The sequence below is a fragment of the Apis cerana genome, linkage group LG1, assembly GCF_029169275.1.
Source record: "Apis cerana isolate GH-2021 linkage group LG1, AcerK_1.0, whole genome shotgun sequence".
Classification (NCBI taxonomy): domain Eukaryota; kingdom Metazoa; phylum Arthropoda; class Insecta; order Hymenoptera; family Apidae; genus Apis; species Apis cerana.
In genome coordinates this window covers 2,460,264-2,484,912 of record NC_083852.1, presented here as the reverse complement: position 1 = coordinate 2,484,912, position 24,649 = coordinate 2,460,264, and the positions used below count along the sequence as shown (strand labels likewise).

At 39.1% G+C, this 24,649-nt stretch overlaps 1 protein-coding gene across 42 annotated transcripts in view; it reads right to left on the bottom strand.

The window, feature by feature from the left end:
- Positions 1-24,649, bottom strand: part of LOC107992839 (protein muscleblind) — a 455,871-nt gene that overhangs the window by 422,288 nt on the left and 8,934 nt on the right. For 17 of the 42 annotated variants that reach the window (XR_009832664.1, XR_009832688.1, XR_009832681.1 and 14 more), the window contains exon 1: positions 4,485-5,293. The exons of 1 other annotated variant lie outside the window; for it this stretch is intronic. The gene's annotated coding sequence lies outside the window, so the exon portion shown is untranslated. Of the gene's footprint in view, positions 1-221; positions 1,648-4,484; positions 5,299-24,649 lie in introns of those variants that run through there. 24 more of the 42 variants (XR_009832642.1, XR_009832706.1, XM_062085084.1 and 21 more) reach the window with 9 other exon arrangements.

Here is a 24,649-nt window from a genome sequence, read left to right as displayed (position 1 = left end):
ATATTTGTAGGTTACGTTGGCGGGTCAACGCCACCTATCTCTCCCTCGCGAGAGTAGCCTGTCACGGGACTAAAATTAAAACGAGGCACACCCACCCCGCCCACACACGTACACGATGCCCAGAAATGTTCAGGGACAGACACCAGAATCGACCTTAAGGCTTCGAGCTTTCTCTCCCTTTCTCTTTCTCATCGTTAACGTTGCCAACACGTTATACACACTGTGTATACACTCGTTGCTCCTTTGTGCTTTCAGCCTCGACGGCTCGCCTGTCCTTCAACGTAACGCAACGACGCGTCTCACGGATTGCGTTGTCGTTCGCAAGTGTGTCCCCTGTGCGCGCCACTACCTCTTCCTGCTCCCTCCCCATCAACTTTCTTTGATGAGCTTCTAATAAGCCTGCAACGTATACACCGGCCACGTATCTGCTTTCATATCTCTTCGCTCTCGCTCCGTCACACGACGACGCGATGCGACGCGACACAACGGCAATCCTACAATAGCGCGCCTCTTTTTCGTACGCTTTCCACGTTCACATGGATGCAACTGGTGCGCGAGCATTTCTGTACCGTGGTTATATACATGTATGTACGTGGAAACGAAGTTTCGTCGAGGTTCGTAATCTAGATGGCCTTCTCGAGTTATCGATCGACCCCACGCGTCGATAAGTTTCCCATACCGACCGCGGACATCGTGGTGATTATATTGTCCTAGAAGAGTCGCGCGACGACACGGAGGCAGAAATACCGCGATTAGAAGCACATATATCTGGCGTGGCGTCGCATGTAACCAGTCGGACGATCTGTGAAACGATTTACGACTTCGAGGGCCGGCCGCGATCCTGCCGGCACGACCAGCGAAAATTCGCCCGCGGATGTTTTGCGAGGATTGTAAATTAACGACATTTGATATAAATGTGATTTCTGTTGGCACCCAACCAACACGAAATGGTATAAATAGAAGTTCTTCGCCGGGGATCCCTACCGCGTTTGTAACTCTATACACAATTTCTGTGTGTTTTATTTTCGGGAACGGTTTTACCGTAAAAGCGTGACAAAAACGTGGAAACACACGAAGCTGGACGGCTCGCGGGAAACTAGAACTTCTGACACACTATTAACCAAGATAATTTCGACTCGGTTACGTCATGCAGTCCATAACACAGGCTTCTCTCTCTCTCTCTCTCTCTCTCCCTCTCCCTATCCCTCTCCCTCTCTCTCTCTCTCTCCCTCATTCTATCTATTTCTATTTCGCTCGCTATATCTATGTTCCGTGATCAAAGACGATGATGTCATGGGATAATTCCTACCGATTATAGAAGAATTACTCACGTTGATGTTTCCTAATTCAACACTGAATTCGAATAATTGCCGGATGAAAATTGTTTAAACGGTTCAAAATACCGAGTTTAACATTTCTATTTTTATAATATATGTATTGAAGATTTTACAATAATAAAATTCGTTTATAGCATCATTTTTGAAATATAAGATATCAATTTTCATGGAGAAAAGAAAAATGAAACTATCTTGAAAAGCAATGGCGCAGAATAGATAACATAGATAGATAACACATTTTATTCAACGTAGATAACATGTTTATACAAATTGTGAAAATGGCAAAAATAAATTAAATTTTATGTAATTCATCGTTCATTTGTGTGGTGTAAATTTTTTCAAGCCTATTTATATTTACCGCTCTATAATGAGATAATAGAGACATAATGGAGATAAAATTCCTATGTTAACAAAAATAAGAATTCAACTGTCAAGATATTTCAAAACAACGATACAAAAGCTCATAGCTATTAGATTATTGCAAGAAAAATACAATTGCCAATATTAGTATTAAATCAAAACTTTAAATATATATTATAACCTATAAATTGTAGCTCAACGCATTAACATTATTAATTAATCCTAATCATTGTACAAGAGAGTTAAAAATGAACTCCAACGTATTCAATAAGTATCATTAATTGAAACGAGTTCTATTCAATTATAATTTCAATTTTAATCAAACAAGCAAGCAACTTTTCTCCACTGTTCGATCAAACATTCAAAAAGATCTAATCTTAATTAATTACACGCGAACAAGAATCGCGAATGCAAAAAAAAAACAATTATCCCAAAGATAAATTTTGGAATAGTTCGCGTTCTATTATTACTCGTCTTTTTATTTCAATCTTCAACAATACTTCCGGCATGCACGCGATCTATACAGTACCGTCATAGGTGTGACTTCCTGTGATCGCTATAAACAAGGACGCCGTGTTTTAAAAAGGGTTCGGAGTATGTACTATACTAATGTAAGACTGAATAGGATAAAAGACACCGAGGTCGGAATGTTAGTGGGACACGCCCACAAAGGTACTGTAATTTGATGCGTAGAGTTCGTATACGTGTAGGATGTATTTCGCATCATTTCGTTCAACATTCACAAGACGTAGAAATTAGTCTTTCATTGTGTATATAAAAATAGCATTTATCTCCATTAATTAGGAATCGTTGGAAAATAGATAAAAGAAAAATGATGATAAGATATAGATATATTGATTTCTTTTCGAGCTTTTCAATTTTTGTTTCAACAAAACTGTTGCAGAAATATTAGGACAAATATTTTTAGAAAATCCCTAACATGATATTTATAACTTTGCATTTTAATTTGTTATCGATCGAAATAAAATGTAGTAATTCAGAAATATATTTCTAAATTTATTAAATTTATTAATATTAAATTTTATTTCAGATTTATATTCAATAATGTAAGCGCAATTTAATTGCAAAATATAATTACTTCATATATGAAAAAACTAAATCTTTATGTAATGAAATATTTTAGAAAAATATATTTCACCAATATTTATGATTTTCAAACGTTTCTAATATTTACTCCGAAAAAAAAAATCAAAACTACAAATAACTCGCATATATATTCACATTGGAACGCGAGATGATGGAAAAATCTCATTCTCTTGCACAGTTGAAAAAATACGTCATAAATAATACGACTAAATAATATCAGAGAACTATATTTTTATTTATAAAAATATAATCCACTATTTTCTTAATCATTAGATATTACATTTATCATTTTAATCATCAAGATATTTATATTATTAACGAAATATAAAATACGTATTTGCTTGATTGGTAGTCGATGCTTGTTAAAAAAAACGATTCATAATATGTTCAAAAAAAGAATTTCAATGAGAAATAAATGTGTACATCACGATAAAGAATCTGTGGAAAATAGTGAAACGTTATCCTACCATTTGTGGAAAAAAATAGAAGTCACGATATTTATCACAGCCACCAGCTAGACACTCTAAAGTAACGAGTTTCGCGAGTGCTCTTCTCACGCATCATATTATCTTGTTTTAGGAACGTGCCCGGTACAGGTGATGCATCTACATCAGTAACCACGAGCCCTAGAGGCATACCAAGCTTCAGACCTGTCTACATCCACGGTATTTTTACCCGTGGAAGGAAAACTTCACGAGAATTATATCGTCGGGCACTTTTGCCGTGGATCGCAAACAGCGAGCGAGTCATTAAATTATACACAACTTTCACGACGAAACCGGTTGAATATAAAATTCGAAACTATGGAATAATGTAAAATAATATTAAGAAAAAAGTAGAGATGGTATTATCGAAATGGAGTAAAATACCGCGATAAAAAGCGTCACGTTAACGACTCTTGTACCGCGTGAAGAAAGGAGAATTTAATGACACGTGGTTAATCGGTTGTTGGATATTTGCACACGTAACGTGCGTTACACGGGTTTAATACGTGGGTTTTGTGTGACACTTACAATGGAACTTTACAACGATTCTCAATGAAAGGTTCGTGTAGAAACGAAAACGTGACAGGTCAAGATGTCAATAATTTCATGTGCAAATTCAAGAACCGCAGTAATGTATTTGCGCGCGTTTTTTTCTGCGTTGCGGTGGTAACGAAGAAAACAACGATAACACGCGCGCATTAAGATCAACAATTTTAATAATGACAGACATACCTACGATTCGAAGGTTATGTTTCTTATGACAACCTTGGTTGCCGTATGGTGAACAAAATCGCGTGCAATATGGAACAACGATAAATCTGCTACCGAACAGAAACGTAAAAATGTGGCGACAATTCAAATGAGTCAACGACACGCGATAAGCGGAATGAACATCCGAGTGAAAAATATATAAAATGAGTTTCGTAAAATAATCTAAGTAGCTCGTGAACAGCATAAACAAATAAAATGGTACATCGTCGTTTCTGCAACGGCGTAAAAAACGCAATTACGGAAACGATGACGTCATCGGTATGACGAGGTAAACCATAATATATGTCCAAATGCATACAGCACAGCGCCCACGCGCGGGCAATGGCGTGTACGACTTATTGCTCTATAGCTGCACGTATACGAACATATATAGATGTACACGTACACATACATATGTATCGTAAAATAGAGAGCTCTGTACTACCTTGCGCCGGAACACGCGGAGGTATCAGCCGCGATCTCGCCGTGATGTCGGTCACCGTGACAGGTTAGGCGGTCGGTGAGACTTCGCTGCTTCTTTGGAGCTTGCAACTTCTCACTGTAGTAACGAACAACACACAAAAGTACATATATATCTTATTTGTCAGCACTTATTTCAACGATGACACGGCTTGTTCTTTCAACGTGTGACATACGAGCTTCGCTTTAATAGCCGTTTCCTTTGGACGCTGCACTTGCTCTCTTTCTCACTAACGAGAAACGGCGAAAAATATACTTTTCCTTTTATTACTCTCACTTTACAGTTCCGGTCGATCAGCCGGATCGCGACACACGAAGAAAACCACGAAAACTTGTTCTCACTTTAACAACGCTGGCCCGGATGTGTGCTCAACTGCTGCACTGTTCCAACTCATAATCAGTTTACTCGAACACAAGAATTCCGTTTTTATGTTCGCTCGCGCTTTCCCTTCAATACATCCGCTGCTAAAAACCACGCGCGACTAGACGACGATTGCAAGAGCAATAACGACGACGTACTGCGTGTGCGACGATGACGACGGCAGTAGCAGCAGCGGCGACGGCGGCGGTGGCGGCAGCAATGGCGACGACGAACAACGACGAACGACGTCGGAGGGACCGGCTGATGGAACGGGGCAAATATATGCAGCTGACGATTTTATAAGAGGGTGAAAAGGTAAGGCGAGCAATGCTGGTTAGGCGACGGGATTGCGACTGCTTGCTGCTTGCTTGGCTAGCCGCTAGCGGGGGCCTGGCGCGACACCGACTGTCCGATGCCAGCGCCCCCTCACCCCTCCCCCTCCCCTCTGCCGTTCCCCTTTCGCCCCCACCTCACTTGTCCCACCACTTCTCTTCCACTACTTGCCCGCCTTCTACCTTTCTCACTCTTCACCCTACCACACACACACCAATTTACTCTCCTACTCTCTCTTTTCTTCTCTCCAGTCGCTTTCTCGTACCATTTCGTTCGTTCCTTCACATTCCCCTCCATCTGTCTCGCTTAATCACACCTACGGTCTTGTACGATTCACACACTCGACCATCAATTCTTCTCTTCTCCGTCTAACATTTTATATCTCTCTCTCGTTCTTCGTCTAATACGCAACGGCTTTACGTTTTCTCTCCTTCTACCATCTATCGCACAACTATGCACCCTCACTAATTCGGACTCCCTCGTTTTCTCTCTCTCTCTCTCTCTCAGTCTTTCTCTTTCTCTCTTTCTCTCTCTCTCTGTCCCGCTCCCCTTCGCGTACTCCCTTCGCTTTATCATTCTCACCCTATCTTCGTTAGATCTCCCGGCTCCGTCTCACTTGATCGTACGTACGAACTTTCGTGACATACACCGTCTCGCTCTCCCTTTCCATCTTTCTCTTTCTCTCGTTCCCTCTCTCTCGCTCGCTCTACCCTTCTTCTATCTTTATTCGATCATCGTTTATCTTCCTTTTCCCTCCTTTTCCCGACTACGAGGAGCCAGGATCCCTTCCCCCGCATAATATGAGCTACCCGTCTCGCCCCTCGCTGCACCCATGCGGCCGTATACCATGCCACGTCGCCGTCACCGCCACCACCGCTGCCGCCGTCGCCGCCGCCACCGCCGCCGACGATGAGGCACCAACCGCCCCTCTCCATGGCTCAATAAGCGTTGTTGGCGCGCATGCGCCGATCTAGTCCCCACCACCCACACTCTTCATTAGTCCATCTCTTTCTTTCTCGTGTCGCCTGACGACCCAGCCTGCTTACCCTGCTGGAGAACCGGCAATGGAGTTAGGTTAGGTTTGGTCGCGCATCGCCCGCTCACTATCACGCTCGCCGCGGGTAGAAGAGGGTTAGTCAATCTCTCTTTCTTGCTTTTTCTTCGCTCGTCTCTTCTCGTTCCTGCCTCTACGAAACAGAACTTGCAAACGCGGTACTATACATCGGCGTAATCTTGTTTCTCTATGCGCTCGTGCGCAAGAAAAAAGACAGAGCAAGAGAAAGGAGGACGTAAGGGGTAGCGAGATCCGAAGGAAAATTCTTTATATTCGATACCGACGATCTTTGCGTATGCCATGACGCGCAACGAGTAAAGATCCTTAGACACGATAAACTTGGATCACTGCATATTATTTGTATCGGTGTAGTACACGTACGAGTATATATGTATATAATATACAGGAGATCGAGGTGTCCGCGAAAAACTATGATGATGGAAGATGATGCACGGTCAATCTTTTTCTCGAATTCCAGATTTTCCACGTAGCGATCCAACATCAACCATCATCTCGATAAAGAACACTTTCACACGTCACGCTTGATTTCACATTGACGCTACGTACAAATACACGGAGTAAGTTAAACGGACTTTCGAGACGAAAAGAAAGGTGAAGGAACTTCTGGCTCGTACTGTACACCTGCTTAATCTCGTTCCCCTGGCGTACAGAAGAGAAGGGGGTAAAGTGACAGTGTGCGAGGGAGGCAACGAATGAGATCCGTAGAAAATTCTTTATACCGACGCCGATGGCCTCTGTGTGCTACGGTTCGCAGCGGGAAAAGATCCCGGTGTCTGATACAGAAGGACCGTGCATATCGTTTGCACGAATATCTCCGCCCGTACGTTGTATACATACATACATACACTCTACGTATACAAACTTATCACGATCTATTGTTACTATTCGTTCTTTCGTTCATTTTTATTTTATATTTTGATTCATCGATTAGCGAAAAAAACCAACTACGCGCATAATACGAATTTTTTTACTTTCATTTTTTAAAACGTTAGCATTCTAATCTAACATTCTAATCGTTCTAACTAGTTTACGATTTAAAATTATCACGCGAGAAAGATGATATTAAAATTATTACCATCGTTATAGCAATGAATGAAAATGTCGATGAACTTTTTCAAACGTTGAGAGTTTCTTCGATTCGAAACTCTTTCTTTAGGGATTCTCGATACCAACGACGGAAGCGGAAGCGCACCATTCTCGCCTCGCTGCCTCTGATAAGCCGAGCATTCTACTACCTACACATACATAAATATACTTTCCGTTTCCAAAATCACGAAATTTAACGTGTTGCGTTGAAACACGTTATCTTAATACCTTTTGGTTCTCAATAAAAGACAACAATGCAGCAATTCTATTATTGGTGAAACTCGTCGATCGAAAATCGACGTTCCCTCGAACGTAATTTTTCGATAGCGTAGTTATCCATGTTTAATCCTGTCGAAATGGTTCCAGAGGCAAGCAACGCGTATCGAATAATTCCGTAGCGTTGAAAAATGAATAGCCTGTTCCAACGGCGGTATATATCGTACCAAGTCAGGTATACCCGTACGTGTACATAAAAGTAAGAAAGAGAGGAGATAGAAGAACGCGCTCGAACGGAGGGTGGGTTGTGGAACGCAGAGGCTGCGAGCGGGATCCGTGGCAGCCGCTGAGGTGTGATACGGAACGTCGAGGGGGTACGAGGTGATATTTCTCATGAAACTGAACCGAATAAATTTTTAACAAAAACTGCTGACTCGCTACATTACTCTAGCTTCTCCTCCTTTTTTTTTTTTTCTTTTTTCCCCCCTTTACAACCAGTCCGTTGCCATCTTTTTCATCCCGCCCGTCGTATCCGTCGCTTCTCTTCTCTCCAACACATGACACACCGCGTTACCGGAAATACGAGGGATCCCCATTTGAGGTCAAACCATCACGCGACAAAATTTATTTGAATATCCGATTGTATATAACTTTTGTGAAATATTCCAAGTATCCACGAAGGATAAAATGTCACAAAAACAACACCGTTAAAGTCTCGGGAATTATTTCTTTTTCCTTGGCGTTTTAGGAAGGTAGGAAGACGGTGAGCCGTACGAGTGTCGTTTCAGCGCTACTATCCGCGTATACGAGCGTGATTCGGTTTCGCGTTAACGTACACATGCTGGCCATTGCAACGCTTTTACAGTGTGTATTGTTTTATGGATACTGGACGGTGTAATATCGCGCAACCTCCTCACAATTTAACGAAAAGATAACGAAGGAAGATTGTTAATGCTGGCACGCGTTTCCTCCGGTAACAACGGTATCAACGTAACCACAAACCACGTAAACGGGATGTAAAACGGAAATGCGGTTCGGCTATTGCGAACACGGTGTCAGCTAATTTTAGACGAGTCAATAAACAAGTGCAATTTCGGTTTGTAACGCGATAAAAAGAGATTAATCCCAGATATTCCCAGAAAAAATAACACGAAGAGAGATACACGGTATGCAATTCACGTTCCTAATTCTTTTAGCCTTAAACTGTTGCTCAGAAGTAAGTTGACTAATCGAATGAAAGACGTAAATATTTTTTCCAAGTATATTTTTATATCGATTTGCTTTTTAAAAAATCGATCAACAATATTTTTCGAACCAAGTTCGTCTCCACCCAACGCGCAAACATCGTTAAATCGGAAAGTGAACGATTTAACGACCCTGACCAGTGGTTTTGACAGCGTCCATGAAAGAACAAGCATCGTTACGTAACCAGTCATCGGTTTTTTGAAAAGGAAACTTTCCCTCTGAACCATTGTGCCCCTGGCAAAGGTGAAGCTAATGAGCGCGGCTTTTTACACAAAAAAAAAAGAAAAAAAGAAAAAAAAGAGGAAGAGAGTAGGATCCAGGCTGGATAGGAGGGGTGGAAAAAGGAAAAAAGGAAAATTTTCAACGGTGTAAAGTAGGAATAGGAAGAGAGCGATTCGATCTTCAACCCCTCGGAACCATTTCATTCCAGGTCCGCGGAAGGGAATCTTCCGAATCGAGAAACAAGCGTAACACCGCGCCGAATGAAGAGAGAGAGAGAGAGAGAGAGAGAAAGAGGAGAGGAGAGGATAAAAACCCCCTCGAGGTTCGACTCAGCATCCCACGATATCTACATCTATTTTTGGCCACGGTCAGCTGTACTTGCACGGCATTAGCATAATGAAGACAGTTCGTCTCCTCTCGTTCTCTTGGGCAACGCGTGTCCATCTCGTTTCCCAACCCTACACGCGCGCACATACTGCGAAAGCGCACCTATCCCACCCTTCCACCTCCTCCTCCTCCTCCTCCTCTTTCTTTCTCCGTGTGTCTATTTATCCTACCTATCTGATCATCTATTTCCTACTTCCCTTTAAACTGCTTGCATAAAATATTATACGGCAACGCGAAAATTTCCGAATAAATAGCGGAGTAAAACTTTTGTAAACGAGTATCACGTTAAGGAGGGTGGAGGGAATAAATTAAGAAAGGGGGAAAAAGGAAGAAAAACGGAAGATCTTTTTCCCTTTTTCCTCTCTCTCTCTCTCTCTCTCTCTCTCTCTCCCTCTCTCCAGAAATAGAAACACTGGTTTCATCGAATGAAGAAAAGAGATTTTTAATTACACGTTCATAGACGCGAGTTTAAAGCTCGAAAGACGCAGTTTGGTAGCGAGGCGAGCGCTGCGCAAGAGGAAGGAAGGGTCGAGTGGAGGGAGGAGGTGGAGAAGAGGGGCAGAGAGAGCGGCAAGGAGAAGAAACGGCAAGGCGATGACAAAGCAAGAAGGGAACGAGGGCCATCGCGAAAGGGAGAAGGGCGCAAAGGTAAAGGGGGAGAAAACCTGCTCCAAGACGGCGCATCGCGGCGTACTAACAATACAATAAGATAACAAGGTCGGGCGGGGAGGGAGGGAGGGAGGGAGCCGTGCCGTAACCTGACTTTCGTGGATAACTCGCGCGCGACCTCCTCCTCGTAAATACCCTCCACACACGATATTTTGCCCCCCACGAGCAGCCTAATATTTGCGCGAGAGAGAAAGAGAAAGAGAGAGAGAGAGAGAGGATTCATAATCCACTCCCAGTGATAAAATTGGCCGTTATTCAACGGGCGCGATCGTGCGCCATTTCCGTCTCGTGGGACAAGCATTCGTCGCAGTAACCATAACCCCCGTGTGTAACGAGAGTTGCCGAAGAAATTGCGCGCTCCTGTCTCCTCCGTATCTGCTTATTCCAGAGAAAGTAATTTCATTTTTTTTTCTTTTCTTTTTTTTTTTATTTCGGTTAATGTACTTGATTATTATTGATACCGATTGGCGACGATTATTATCCTCCTTTGCGAGGATAGAGAAACAAGGGATTTGTGGAAATCTGTGCAATCGTGTGTATTTTCTGAACGAAAATTTGGGGGAAAAAGATTTGTGGACAGATAAGTAGGTAAGATTGGAAAGATGATATTGCTACGACACCTCCTCTTACTCCTTCGTTTTCTAAACATAATTACGATGTTGTACGTTGTATGAATGACGTCGATTATACGGGTACTTCTCGCTTTAAATAGATTTATGGGGCGTCGTTGACTGTAAACAGGTGGCAAATCGAGGTAAGACTACCTGAGTGTAAAGTAGGCAAAGGGATTATCGCAAATAATGGAATGGTGGCCGACTCCGATCCCAGCGAGGAACCGAAAGGTAAAGTCTATGGGTTTCGTAGTAAAGAAAAGTGTAGAAAAGAAACCACTTTGGAAAATGATTCGTGCTCGTCCAAGAAAATTGAAGAAAATTTCGTAAGATTAGAAGACATCATAATCGTGTCAAAATAGAAAAATTATATATGCAGAGATATTTGAAACGTTTATCGTGGATTTTCTAGAGATGATTTAATTTTTTTCAGAAAAAATGGATAATTATATCTATTTACGAAAGAGCAACAATTACGAATTATTCATTTTCGATTGGCCTTTCCATTGTTAAACGACATTTTTCAGTCGCAAAATCGTACATATTCCATTAATGTCGCCGAGTACATTAATTCTAATTATTCCGCCATGGTAAAATGTTGAATGGAATTAACGACCGTTTGTCGTTTGTCTTCGTCATCGCCGTTCGTACGACTTCATCTTTATTAATAGTTGAGTATTTTTCCTAACTTATTTCGATATCTATTCCGTTCTCCTTTTTTTTTTCAAGTCATGGGAAAAGTCGCATCTATTTATTGCATCTAGATCATTCGGAATGATGATACGAAAAATTGGAAATAAGAGATGCCTAAAGAAACGTTTCAAAATATTAACTGAAATATTATAAGAAAAAAGTTTTGCTTTAACATTTATTCATGATTTTGATACGATCGTATTATTGTCAAAACGCTTTTTCGAAGGTAATTCCGTCGCTAATTAACTCAAGAGCAATATCACTTCGTTATCATAAGAACATATTTGCTTTTTAAATTTTCTTTATATAGAAAGAGAACTTCGAGTATTTGAATATTAAATTATGCAACTTCGCTTCGAAAATAAGTTAGAAAATATTTCAAAAGTGATTTTTTTCTCCGTGTGTATGTGCCTATTAAAATTATCGCTGAAGACACGCACGTTTTAATCAATTTCCATTTCTATTCATCCATTTATTCGCACGAAGCGAGATTATATATTTTTGGACGGGCGAAAAGGCTATCATTATCCGAAGGGATAGATCAGATCCGAAAGGAATATCAGACGCAATGACAACATCGTAAAGGGGCGAGATTTATTTCTTGAAAATTTTCCTTCTGCCACGAATCCTCGCTTCATTGCCAAACTAAACATCACGTCCCTCCTTCAATTCAGCCAACCTCGTCTTACTTTTCCTCCTCCTCCTCCTCCTCCTCCTCTCCTTCTTCCTCCTCCTTCTTTTCTTTCACCCTCGTCTTGTTCTTCGCCTTCTTCCGCTCGTTCCCGATGACAGGAGTAATTACATTTTTATGTTGTTCCGACACGAGGCCGTACGTGACTGCAGCGAGATCAATTTGTCTCGAAGCCCGGCGTGTTCGCAATGGTAAATGTTATTTACTCGGAATAACGTCAAGAAAATGAAGAGAAAGAAATATATAGGGGGAGTAATGAAAACACGATTGTACGGTGCAACGTCTCCTCTCCTCAACTAGGCTTTTCCTACGATACGCCCGTATCTTTTTATAAATATCATATACAAATATTTAGATGTTTGCATGCCGTTAATTAAATTTCTTCGAGAATCGTTCAACGCTCGCGTTGATAACATTACATTAACATTCTCTCCCCGAAGATTCTTAAGAGATTACGATACAATCGATTATTCGTTGAAGTATACGTCGTAAAATTTTTAACTCTAATCTAATCTACTCTATGAAAGAAGGAAAAAGAAAGAAGGAAAAAATTCCGGTTTATTACAATCATCGAAAACTTTCGCTATTAATTCCATAGAAAAAAAGGTATGATTTATGAAATGAAGAGACGCGTGAAAGGGATGTTACGTGTATGGAAAAGTTTCGCAAAATGTATCACAAAGTTCGAACCGTGCGAGGCATACTTCACTGATAATTATTGGTCTTAGGTTTTACGAGTGTGAACATCATTCCCGATTTTCGCAATAAATACTCGAACACCGCTTATTTCAGTGACGTTGATGCGCCCGGCCGATCGGCCGTCGCGCAAAGTGTACTTCAATTAATCGATCACTTCCAACGTAATCCCGATTGACTTATAACTGGGTCGTTTATAATCCGTAACACGGCCGTCGAACGATTTAGTATTTCTATACTTAAAAATACGATCGTGTGGATCCAACGTAACGCATTAAGATCCCCGATTCGACGAGCAAGTCCCCGTCATCTTTCCATTACGATTCTGTGTTGGAAGAGGAGGAAACGGAATCGAAAGTAATAATTAAATCGTGACACGTTGAACGTTTAATGGCCCAATTAGGAAATAATAAGACAGACACTCAAAGTTTCAAAATAGCAATAGTTTTATGTATGTAGCAACAGTTGCAAAGAAATCGAACAGGCGAAATCAATATTCTCGTGGATGTTGTTTAGATGAATGACGTAACCGCGAGAAGTTTTATTTATTATGCGAAATATTTACGCGCAAATTATCCATTTACATAACGCGAAGATATGAAATCATCGTGGCAATAATTTATATTTATTCTAATATCGTCTAGATAAATATTACGTATTACAGACGAAATATATATAAATATGAGAGGAAAGGAGAAAAAAAAAATAAGTAATAAAAAGATCGGATAAAAACTGAAGTAGAAGAAAGATTAACGTCTGTGAAGATACGTTGATTAAACTTGAACGATTATTATTATTATTACTATTATTATTAAGCGTATACCTTAGCAATGATATACGAAAGGATGGAAAGTTTGCCCGGGGACGGGAGGGGGGAGGGTAATTTTCATCGGGGGGGGATGAATCGTATCGCGATGACGCAAAGCAATTTGGTCTTCGTGTATACTCCGTTGTAACCAAAAATACTACGATAATAACTGTCAGAAGTTTTCTTTTAGTGTCCATCGATTTGACATTCTTCTATAAATGGTGGATAAAACCCGGTACGAGGACCTCGACCGATTCTAAGAAATCGGCTCGTAATCAGAGGGGGTTGACGGTAGTTTAGCTTCACGATTAGTCAGCCCTTGCGCCGCTACACACCCCGTTCGTCGTGTGCGTCCCTCTCTCTCTCTCTCTCCTCCTCCAACGTTGCATGTGTATAGGACGCTCGAGTCCCTCTTCTTTCTTTCGTGAGTCACTGACGGAAATTACGATCGATCGAACAGGAACGAACAAACCAAGTAAAGGTTGCGTCCTGGCGTCGTGTTCCTACCAACAATCCTCCTCGCGTCACTCTTATCGTAAACGCGTTTAGGACACCGATGACACTGGATGACGGAACGTCTTTGTCGAAATTTATTCCCGCCACGTGCCCTCTCTCCGCTTGATCTTGTTACCCTCCCGCGAGGATGGTGTCGATAGTCTCTTGTACACGTGACGCAAGAGGTAAAAATTTCCTTGCTTCCGAAAATTTTCGAAAACCCGTTCCGCTCACGTTCTCCATCCTCGAGCGTATAAAGAAACATCGTCAACGGGGTTAGTTACGGTTGAGGAGGTCGAGGAAATTAACCCCTCCCTTTCGAATAAATTTCGAAAAAACTCGCATATCGTTTTATCGTATGATATATTTGTTCGATTCCTAGATTCGAATATCGTGCAGGAGGATTGCTGATGCAGATAGTGAAGATAAGGGTGGCGCGATTCCATGGTTGATCTTTCATCAATTTTCGTCAACGGCGAAAGGCGAAATCTTTCATGTTTCATCCGGCGTGCGTCCTGCAAAGCACCTTGTTTTCCAGGGAATCTCCTTCAAGGAAAATGATGGACATTCTTGGGGAATGTCCCCGGTGTCTCCCAGTGCGTCGCGCGTCCTTTAAATCTTTTCTTTCCTGGAATGATGATAAAGCGACGGCGGCGGTTACTGAATATTTACGCAAAAATCCCTTCCGAATCGATCGAAACCCTTTCCATAGCGGAGATCCAAATTATCATAAGCTTCAAATTTCTTAAATTTGGAAATTTCTTTTGTTTCCTCTCGTGCCTCTTTCCAGCATCGAATGTTTTATCATTCGGCCAAAATATTTTTCCCGTGAAAATTTGTCTCGAGACGCGTTCGAGGATCCTTCGAGGATATTCAAAATTGCAATGTATAACATATTTCAATTACATCAAATCGAAAAATTAATCCGGGTAATACCGAGCGGAGGAAATGAAATTTGAAAGCACGAATTTGCAAAACGTGGCCATAATTTGTCCGGATAAAGTTAAATTTTGATTATTCGAGGTACATAGGGATCAAGCCATTCGGGGTTGGGGCAAAGTTTTCGCGGTGTTAACGCGGTGGAAGAACGGTGGAGCCAATTTTCAATTTCGAAAGTTCGGTTATTAGCGTGTGTCATCGTTCCGCGAAAGAGCCATTCGTTCGCCCTCGTGTTATTACTATCCGCCGATGCTGTCCCTGATCGTAAAACTCGCGTAGAACGCGTTGCGTTTCCCAGCCGCAAAAAGATTTTCCTAAGCGACCGAGACTAAGGTAGCAGGAAATCAATGCGGCAATAACACACGCGCGCACACACGCGCGCACACACGAACACGTCTAAAGTAAGTGCGCGTCTGGCTCGTATCCAGATGCGTTTACCGATGAGACATTTTTCTGCATAAAAGAACAGCTGGGATACGATTACGGTGTTGGGTATGGAGAGCCATCAGTCGTTATGCTTTATTTTCGTAGCTGGTACAATATTGCGAGTCGTATCGAAACTATGGTATTGGCTCCGATATTTCTCAGATTGATTGTTTATCGGTTTTCCCTTCCCCGTTTCCCTTCCAATGTAAAAATCTTGCTCCAAAATATCATGGTTGGAATTTGAAATTCAAGAAAATTTCTTCTCGTTTCTTAATTTAAAAAAAAAAAAAAAAGTATTGTAAACGAGAAACGCAAGAAATCATTTGGTTTGGAAAAGAATTATATATTGTATATGTATATTCGAGTTATATACATTTTTATCGTTCATTGCCAATATATTCGAACAGCTTAACGCATTGATCCGCTTATATATCGTTAAATTTAAATATCGCCGATATTAGTCACACACAGTTCATCAATATTACAAACAAATTAACATTCACAGTTGCATTAATATTCGAATAAAATTTAATAAGTAATAATGTTATTCAATTAATAATCACGTTAATAATATATCGGAATATCTCCCTCTACCGCGTGTTTGTATCAATTTCTATCCGATTCTATGCACGCCATTACCGATCAAAATTTAGAAATTTCTCTCCAACATCTACTGCTCGAACAATCATTCTTTTCACCACGTACGATCGTTACATCGTACATACTTTATCTCCACTTCCATCCACTTGTTACAAAATGAAAATAAGAAAAATTGGATCCGAATCGATGACAATTTCCAACAATTCTGACGTATCCACCTTGAAAACACGTGGCGCAAAGTTGGAACAAATTCGACACGCTCGGCTCATCTTTGGCGAAGATCGAGGAGGGCACGAGATGGGGAGGGTCCCACGGGTAATGACCCAGGAAGAGGATAAATATAAAGATCGCTCGCCCAAGAGATTCCGAGCATACGCGACCCCCTGTAGTAGTCCTGGTAGCCGGCTGCCACTCCGTGGCCTTTGATCGGTCCCAGATTGTTCCAGGCGAGGCATTCATAGAGGAAGCCATGACCAGTCTCAACACCGATTCTTTCGATCCGGTTCGCGTCCGTGTCGCGGACGGCTCCTCCCTTCTTCCAACGCTGTTCGCAGCGGCGACAACCCCTTGAAAAAAATTCCACCGCGCCTTTATTCATATTTCTGCGCATTATTTCTCGTAGCCCCCTCGTAGGACAGGTTACCGCAAGATCTGCACGCCACGGCGCGTCCAATATATAAAATCGCGCGATAAGACCGGTTCTGGCGCTACTCCAGCGCCATCTTATCTTTTTCCTAAATACGTTGACAAGATTCGGCCAGGAGTGTTAAGCCTTCCCTTCGAATATATATATATATGTATATGTCACGTCAATCTTCGTTAATGAAATGGATTGTCGAACCGGCCATCGATCGACTAATTTTCGATTAATATCACTAACGTACAACTTTCGTGACAAACGGAAATTTTTTGTGTCTCCCTTTTTACTCGATTTATTCGTGGAAATTTCATTCTCTTTTTTCTCCTTGTCTTCTGGGATATATAATCAGAGATGGAATAATTTCGTGATGAAGAGGAGATGTATCGTTTCTTGTTCAAGTTAACTTTATGGAGAATATTAATTTATTTTCGTTACTATTTGCGGAGGAAGATTAAGATATTAATTTAAAATGTCTCCGAGAAGGGGATATTCTTTGATTTATGATTCGAGTGTTTCTGTGTCGCTTGATTGATGAACCAATTGAATTTACGATCTTGTTTCGATGATGTTCAGAATCAAATGGAATGTACGTTCGTATAATTCGAATAATATAAAGAATTTAAAGACGATATACGAAAGCGAAAGAACGAAAATCAAATTTGTGAAATAATTCTTATCCATCCCAAAAATATAACCGCTACAACCGAACCGATGTTTCACAAAAATTGGATCGTACGCGTCGTGTTTCCATTTCTACATTCCTTTCTACATACCGTGTACATACGGATATTTCCTACGCAGATGTAGAGAAAACGATCTTTTGAAGCCTTTGATAGGTCATCGGAAGGGAAGGTAGGGTGGCTACGACCAACAACATTTCTCAGATGACAAATAAGAAAGCAGCGAATCTACGCGGTGCATCGAGGAGATATATCTATCCAGTTTATTGAGAGGCGACCTATGCATTATGAAACAATCGTGAAAGCAGATAGAAATTCTGATAGAAGAAACATTCTCGTAACTTGTCAAAAATTTTGGAATATCACAAACTTGAATTTCATTCCATTTTAATACCTTCAATTATCATCATTTCGTGTACTTTGTTTATGAAAATAAATTTCATATATAATTACGGTATTCTTAAAGATTCTTAGATGGAAACTGGTGGAAATTGGTGCAATTGTATTCGTGAGCCAGAATATCCGGAAACATCCTCTTAACTCGTCAAAAATTTTGGAATTCCACTTGTGGTGATTTTCCAAAAAATAAATCCCACATACATCGATGTTCTTAGAGATTCTACAATCGTTAGGTGTAGACAAATTTGAAATGTCTTGGATGGAAATTGGTGCAATTCGTGAATATTTGGAAACATCCTCTTAATTTGTCAAAAATTTTGGAATTTCATCTCTTTCAATTTTACCACGTTCAATTATCACTACTTCGTATTTTCTGTACTTTGTTTACGAAGAATAAATCCCACGTACAATTACATCGGTGCTCTTCTAGAGATTCTACGATCGTTAAGTGTAGACAAATTTGAAATTTCTTGGATGGAAACTATGGAAATTGGTGCAATCGTATTCGTGAGCCGGAATATTCGGTCACAGATGCAGGAGCAGACTGTTCTACCTGACCTATTAGACCTATTAGACCTTTGCCAGGCTAGACGCCAGAAAGGTTACACAATTAGGAAATGGCTAGCGTCCAGAACTCTAGATACTCCTTTAGAGCTACCACCTACAACTCCTTTCACATTGTGTTTTCCCTTCTTCTCCTGCTTCTCCTCCTATCGTAATCTTTCTTTACGAGAATCTCCCTGTGAAAGTCGAATGTTACCCGCTGCAATTTTTATTTCAACCAGTACTTTCCGACTTCAACTAACAGCGTAAAATATTACTCGTAATTTCTAACAGCAAACGCGATTTCCGATACATGTATATACACAGTGTCGGGAAAAAGTTTCGAATCCGCTAACGTGTTCCAAGATTTCAAGAATTTAAAGAAAAAGTTGGGCTGGGAAATTTTGTTATCTCGCGAAAAGTACTCTTGCGAACAATCGATCGATCCGTTTGTTCGCTTTTTCTCGTTTTTTATAGAAAAAAAAAAAAAAAGAAAAATCTATCGAGTTTATAAAATATCTTTGCCTTTCGATTTCTCCTTATTAAGTGGCAAAATTCTTTTCTTGTAAAAGAAAAAAAATGTATCGATACAGATTGTTAAGAGTGTTAATTTAACGAAGAAATACGATGGATTCCGAAAAGAGATTGGACATTTTTGGAGGGTACTGTGATCATTGAGAAAATTGCGAAAACAAAGGGATAAACTTTTAAGGAAAACGTTATTTTTCTGAAATTTAGCATCCAAATGAACAAAGTTACATGGGATTCGTTTTACACGGAAGAAGCTATTAGTTATTTGTCCAAGAAGATTTAAACTTTGAAGTTCCATTTTGGATTTCGACCAACTTCGCTTCGAAAAATGGATGAAATTCTCAAGCGACGTCTAGATAACGGATTTGATAATTTATAAAGGGGGAGAGTCGATGTTTGAAATGTATCATTTGAAAACGGTTCACAATCGTGTTGTCGTGCAACGACGTATTTATTGGCGGCGCTTCGTTAAAATCAAGTTTTCGTTTGATCTTTAGCCAGACACGCGTCCAAACCTCATGAAATGCCGCATAGCATCGATTACAAAATCCTTATATTCAGGTAAATTCAAACACTACGATGTATACATCAATATATTGGATTGGATTATAAATTCATTTTCTTTAAAAAAAGAAAAAGGAATCAACATATTATATTTTAATGTAAAACTTAACCTAATGAGAGATATATCAGAGTTATATTATTTTGTACATTTATATTGATAATAATAATTAAATATTGATTCACTTATCATTGTGGTAATTTATGTCTCAATCTAATATTATAAAATATGTACAGAAACGGATAATAGATAAAATCTACAATTATCAAATGAAAAACATTTGATTAAATAATAAATGTATTCCTATGACTTTTTCTCTTTTTTTTCTCACTTATCTATTTTTACATATCACCGAGATATATAAAGTAAAATATTAAATATTTATTAAAAATATTATACCTGTTTTATACATGATATTATACATGATGTCGTCAAGTTATACAAGATGTCGAGCTTAATTAGCTACACGGAAATTAATATAAATACAGTAACAGAAGTGAGATAACGAAGAATAATGATTAAATTGCGTAAAAAAGTGTGTATTAAAGTGTATTAAAGGACAAGCGATGCGCTTACTTAATTCCTCGCGTATTAATCGCCAGCGTTCATCGATATAATTAAAAAACTGGATAAATCTGAATCGGTTGAGTAAAATTAATTGGAAGCAGCTATTTGTTTATCGTAAACAGAAAAACTTCACCACGATGTTACTTCTGCTTTGATAAAAGTAAACGTAGAAATGCGTTCGGGCTCTCTTTCTCTCTCTCTCTTTCTCTCTCTCTCTTTCTCTCTCTCTGTTCGCATTTTAAAAATGCGTTTCTCTCTTTCTCGAAGAATGAAATTTTAAGATAAAAAATTGGAATGAGAAATTAAAGGATATTTAAGAATAATCGGATATAAAATTTTTATCCGCGTTATATCTGGATGTCGTGATAAATTGGTTGGTAAAATTTTAAAACGCAATTTCCTATATCTATCATTAATCTTATAAAAATTTACGTTTAATTACCTCATTCCCCTATCAATATTTGGACGAAATAAAGAATTTACAACGATTGAAAAAATTATTTTCAAACAAATAATTTTTCTAAAATTTCTTCACCTACAAATACCATTGCAGAGTAATCTACGTATCGTGCAAATTTTATTGAAAATAAAATAAAACAAGAACGAAATAATAGTGGAAAAATAACGTACAAAAGGCCATTCAATTGCACAAATGTTTTTTATACTGATCACATTGAAGCCTTTAAAATATTCCACTATGTAGAAGGTGAAAAAAAAAAAACTCGAACGAATGGTTACACTTCGATACGAAGCGAAGAAAAATTCACATTTTTTTTTTTCTTTTTTTTAAGAAACAACATTATTCCCCTAGTCGGCTGTCTGTTAAAACATAACGGTCAAAATACGTGCCTCCTGCATACAATTCACCGATGAATAATCCATGGAACCCATCAAACGAAGCGTGACCTCGAACCCACCTACGTACGCAAAGTACGCGTAAAAAAACGTAGCGAGAACTACGTATAAACGTATCACCGAAATTATCTCGTATCCCCCCCTTATTTATTCCCTTTTTGCAATGCCAAATATTCGCGACGTCCACGCAATCGCCACATCGCCATATTTTCATTCGAGGGTTATACTCGTACGTTTGCATATTTTTCCTTTTTGCCGAGGAGAAACCGGGAGCCATGATCCTCCAGCATCGTCCGAAATATTTCGATGACGTAACGCGGAGAGAGATCGAACGAGGGAAGGGGGCTCACGGTTTACATATGTATTCCCTTTTATTCGGTCGCCATATGGATGTGTGAGAGTGTTCGCGTTTCCCCTAGCGTACACGCAGGTCCGATCGCGTTCGCACGTGGCATAAAACGGACCGTGCATGGAGAAGGCCATTCGTGTTGCCACGATCAAAATGTATCGTCGTATGGAGGATATAAAAGTGGATAGAAAAAAATATAGTATATTTTGTCTCGTTCGAGTACTGTGATCACGGAGTATGAAATTTGAAAGGATTAAGACGTAAGGTTTATGGTGGAAATATATATTTATGAGAATTGTTGCTTCCTATCAACGAAAAATAATTGAGAACAATTTTCGAGAGTGTGCTAGGAGACAGATTTTCAATTTTAATTTTTAATTTTTGTACTTGTGTACACACGTGGTGATCATATTTGGAAGATGTATAAAAAATTATACGTAATCACTTTGAATAATTATTTCGGGATGTTTACTTTTAATTTGTTTCACATTTTAACGGTTAGTATCGTCAAGTTTCGTTTGTACCACTACGTATGAGGTGTTAACGAATGTAATCCCAATTCCATACTAAAATAATGAAGTAAATATGTATGCTGTTCGGATAATGGAACGTTTGGATAGTAGATGTTTGGATAACGGGGATTCTATTGTAGTTTGATTGTTTCAAGCAAGATTGAAATAATTTGATCTCTTCGGATGGTTGAGAAATTCAAATATTTGAACGATTTGCTTGTATCCAAATTCGTTATCCAAGTAATCTAAATAATAACTATAAATAATAAAAAAAAATAATTTTTGAAACTTTTTTCACATTTGTAAAAATATAGATTTGTAGCATGTAGCAACAATTATTCGATTACGTTACGTACATTTAAAAATGTTATTTGAATAATTGAAAAAATAGTCAAGAATCCATAATATTCGGTCACGATTCGACAATATTCATTATTATTTTATTAATTTACATAAACACGTTTCTACGCGTTCTCCATTTTTAAGATGGAAACGAGTATAATTTAATGCCGTTCTAGTCGTGGCGAATAGTCGATTTGATGCACACGTCGAGGTTCATTTCAGAGAATATAGGCTCGAGTTCGATCGTCTCTGTTTTCGAACGGCCTCTCGTAAGATGCAAATTACGATATCGTCCAAGATATACAACATCGTTTCGAGGTGCACGAATGACACTTAATTTGAATTTTTAACGCTTTCCTTGTACACCTACTACTACGTTTTTAAATTCACTTTATCGCTCCAACATCATTTTTCTTTTTAATAAAATAGCCAAGCCAAGTTCTAAAACAATAAGCTCCAGCTTTCCTAACTTTGTTTTCCTCGCCTCTTTTCAATGTTTCATTTATTTTACATTTTATTATTGTCACCATTTCGATAAATATATCGCACAATTTCAACTGTCGGGCATTGTATTCCGTGTCGGTGAAAAAGCCCATAAAAAACGAACAAAAATTTATATTACTTTGACGCAACAATCTCACCCGGTTAAATTTCTCAAATGTCACGCAACGCGAGAGCTCCAAACAGAAATCCATTATAAACGATAAAACGGTCGGGTATGCCTTCGCCATACTCGTTCCCCCATTATTAGAACTCGTCCGTGCAACAACGTGAGGCGCTGTCATCACTTTCGAAATTCCGCCGTTCCATTTCCGTGAACGATGATGCAGCATCAGTACGGGTTTCGACAATCGTATACACATCGCTCGAAGCGATTACTCGCATATTCGCCGGTTGGCCGGCGTGCCTCGCATAATCGCTAAGTTATGCACGTTAAGAAGGATGTGCGAGTTAACTTAGCTCGTTGCATTAGCGGAGATGAACTCATTCCGCCTATTTCTCTTCTGTCCTGCCTCAACCTTCGCCTCCTCCTCGTCCCATTCCTCCTCCTGTGACGCGACCAACATATTATACACACATATATTTATATATACACACGTATACACCCGTATCGCGCACACGAACGTAAGAACAACTCGACCGGTCTTTCTCCGGCGCGTTAAGCCGACCGTTGTTTTTCCTCTTCTGCCCCGCCTCTACGTTTCTTCGCGAGCATTCTTTGCTTCCATTCTGTGTCTCGCCGCCTACACCCCTCTCCGTTCCATTTATGACGGATTTAACGAACCTTGAAAATCACGTCTCGCGAAATGTTTATCAAAATCCCGAGACGAGTACACTCGATGCTATCGTGGCATGGTCCGTCCATGGTAGTGAAATTGTGGAAAGGGAGTGTACACTGACTCATCGAGGAATCGCATGAATCGACGCCGATGGACCGAAACGTAATCGTTTAGCCAGATTAAACGATTCGATCTATAGATATGTGCACTACGTGCACTATTCTGATTACGTGTATTATGTAACCGAACTGTTGAAAAAGAAGTTTGTTGTAAAAATATTTTAAAAATCTTCTAGTTTAATTGAATTTACTTAATTTTTAAGGTTAATTTTTAAGAAAGCTGATATGAAATGAGATACGTATTTATGTATTTTATCGTAATTAGTATTTAACTATATATTGATTAGAATTAGATATAATATTTTAATAATTGTATAAAATAAAAGCGTATAGAATTAATTTTTTTTAACGATTAACTCTAAAATATTGAAAAATTGTGTTTCAAAATATGTTAGATCGTTCTAAAGTGTTTAACAATATGATGAAATGAAAAATTTGTTCTTACTCGCATTCTTGCGAAGAAAGTGGTGCACAGAGTGCCATCTCTCGGATACCAAGAGAACTATTCCCTGCAATTGATGTAACTTGATGTAATACGTACATTAACGTATTTCTCATTAATTTAGAATAATAAAATTGTGTATCTAATCCCGAATAAAATTATAATTATAAAAAATTAATTATCCAGCAAGGATGAGGAGAAAAAAAATTGAAATTTTAATCAAATTTGATTCCTTAGTTAAAAAAAAAAAATTAATTATCTTCTTACATTAAACTTTCGCCTATTTTGTTACAGATAAAGTTGATATAAAGGATTGCAGAAACTTTCCATTCACAAAAGAAAATTCTAAAATAATTTGAAAACACGTTGCTGGAGCACAAATTAAGAAACAGATCTGGATATTACCCGCGCCTGAGAAAAACTTATGTCTCAGAAATAGACCTCGTTAAATCACGCAACTTCCACTTCCATAAATTTTCCCTTTCCTTCCCTTAAAAAGAAACTCAAACTTCTCGTCCCAGTTTTCTAGAAATACCTCTTATACCCAATTTGAAACTGTTAACGCATCTTTACTTAAAAAAAAAAAAAGAAAAAGAAAAAATACATATTTCATATACTTTAATACAAACATTTACTTTTATATTTATATTTCACCTACTTTTAAACTCTTACCTTCTGACAAAGAGAAAACAAAATTTTCCTTTTTCCTCTCCTTAGGTTTTTTATTTAGAAAAATTTAACGGCAAGTTTGGCGCA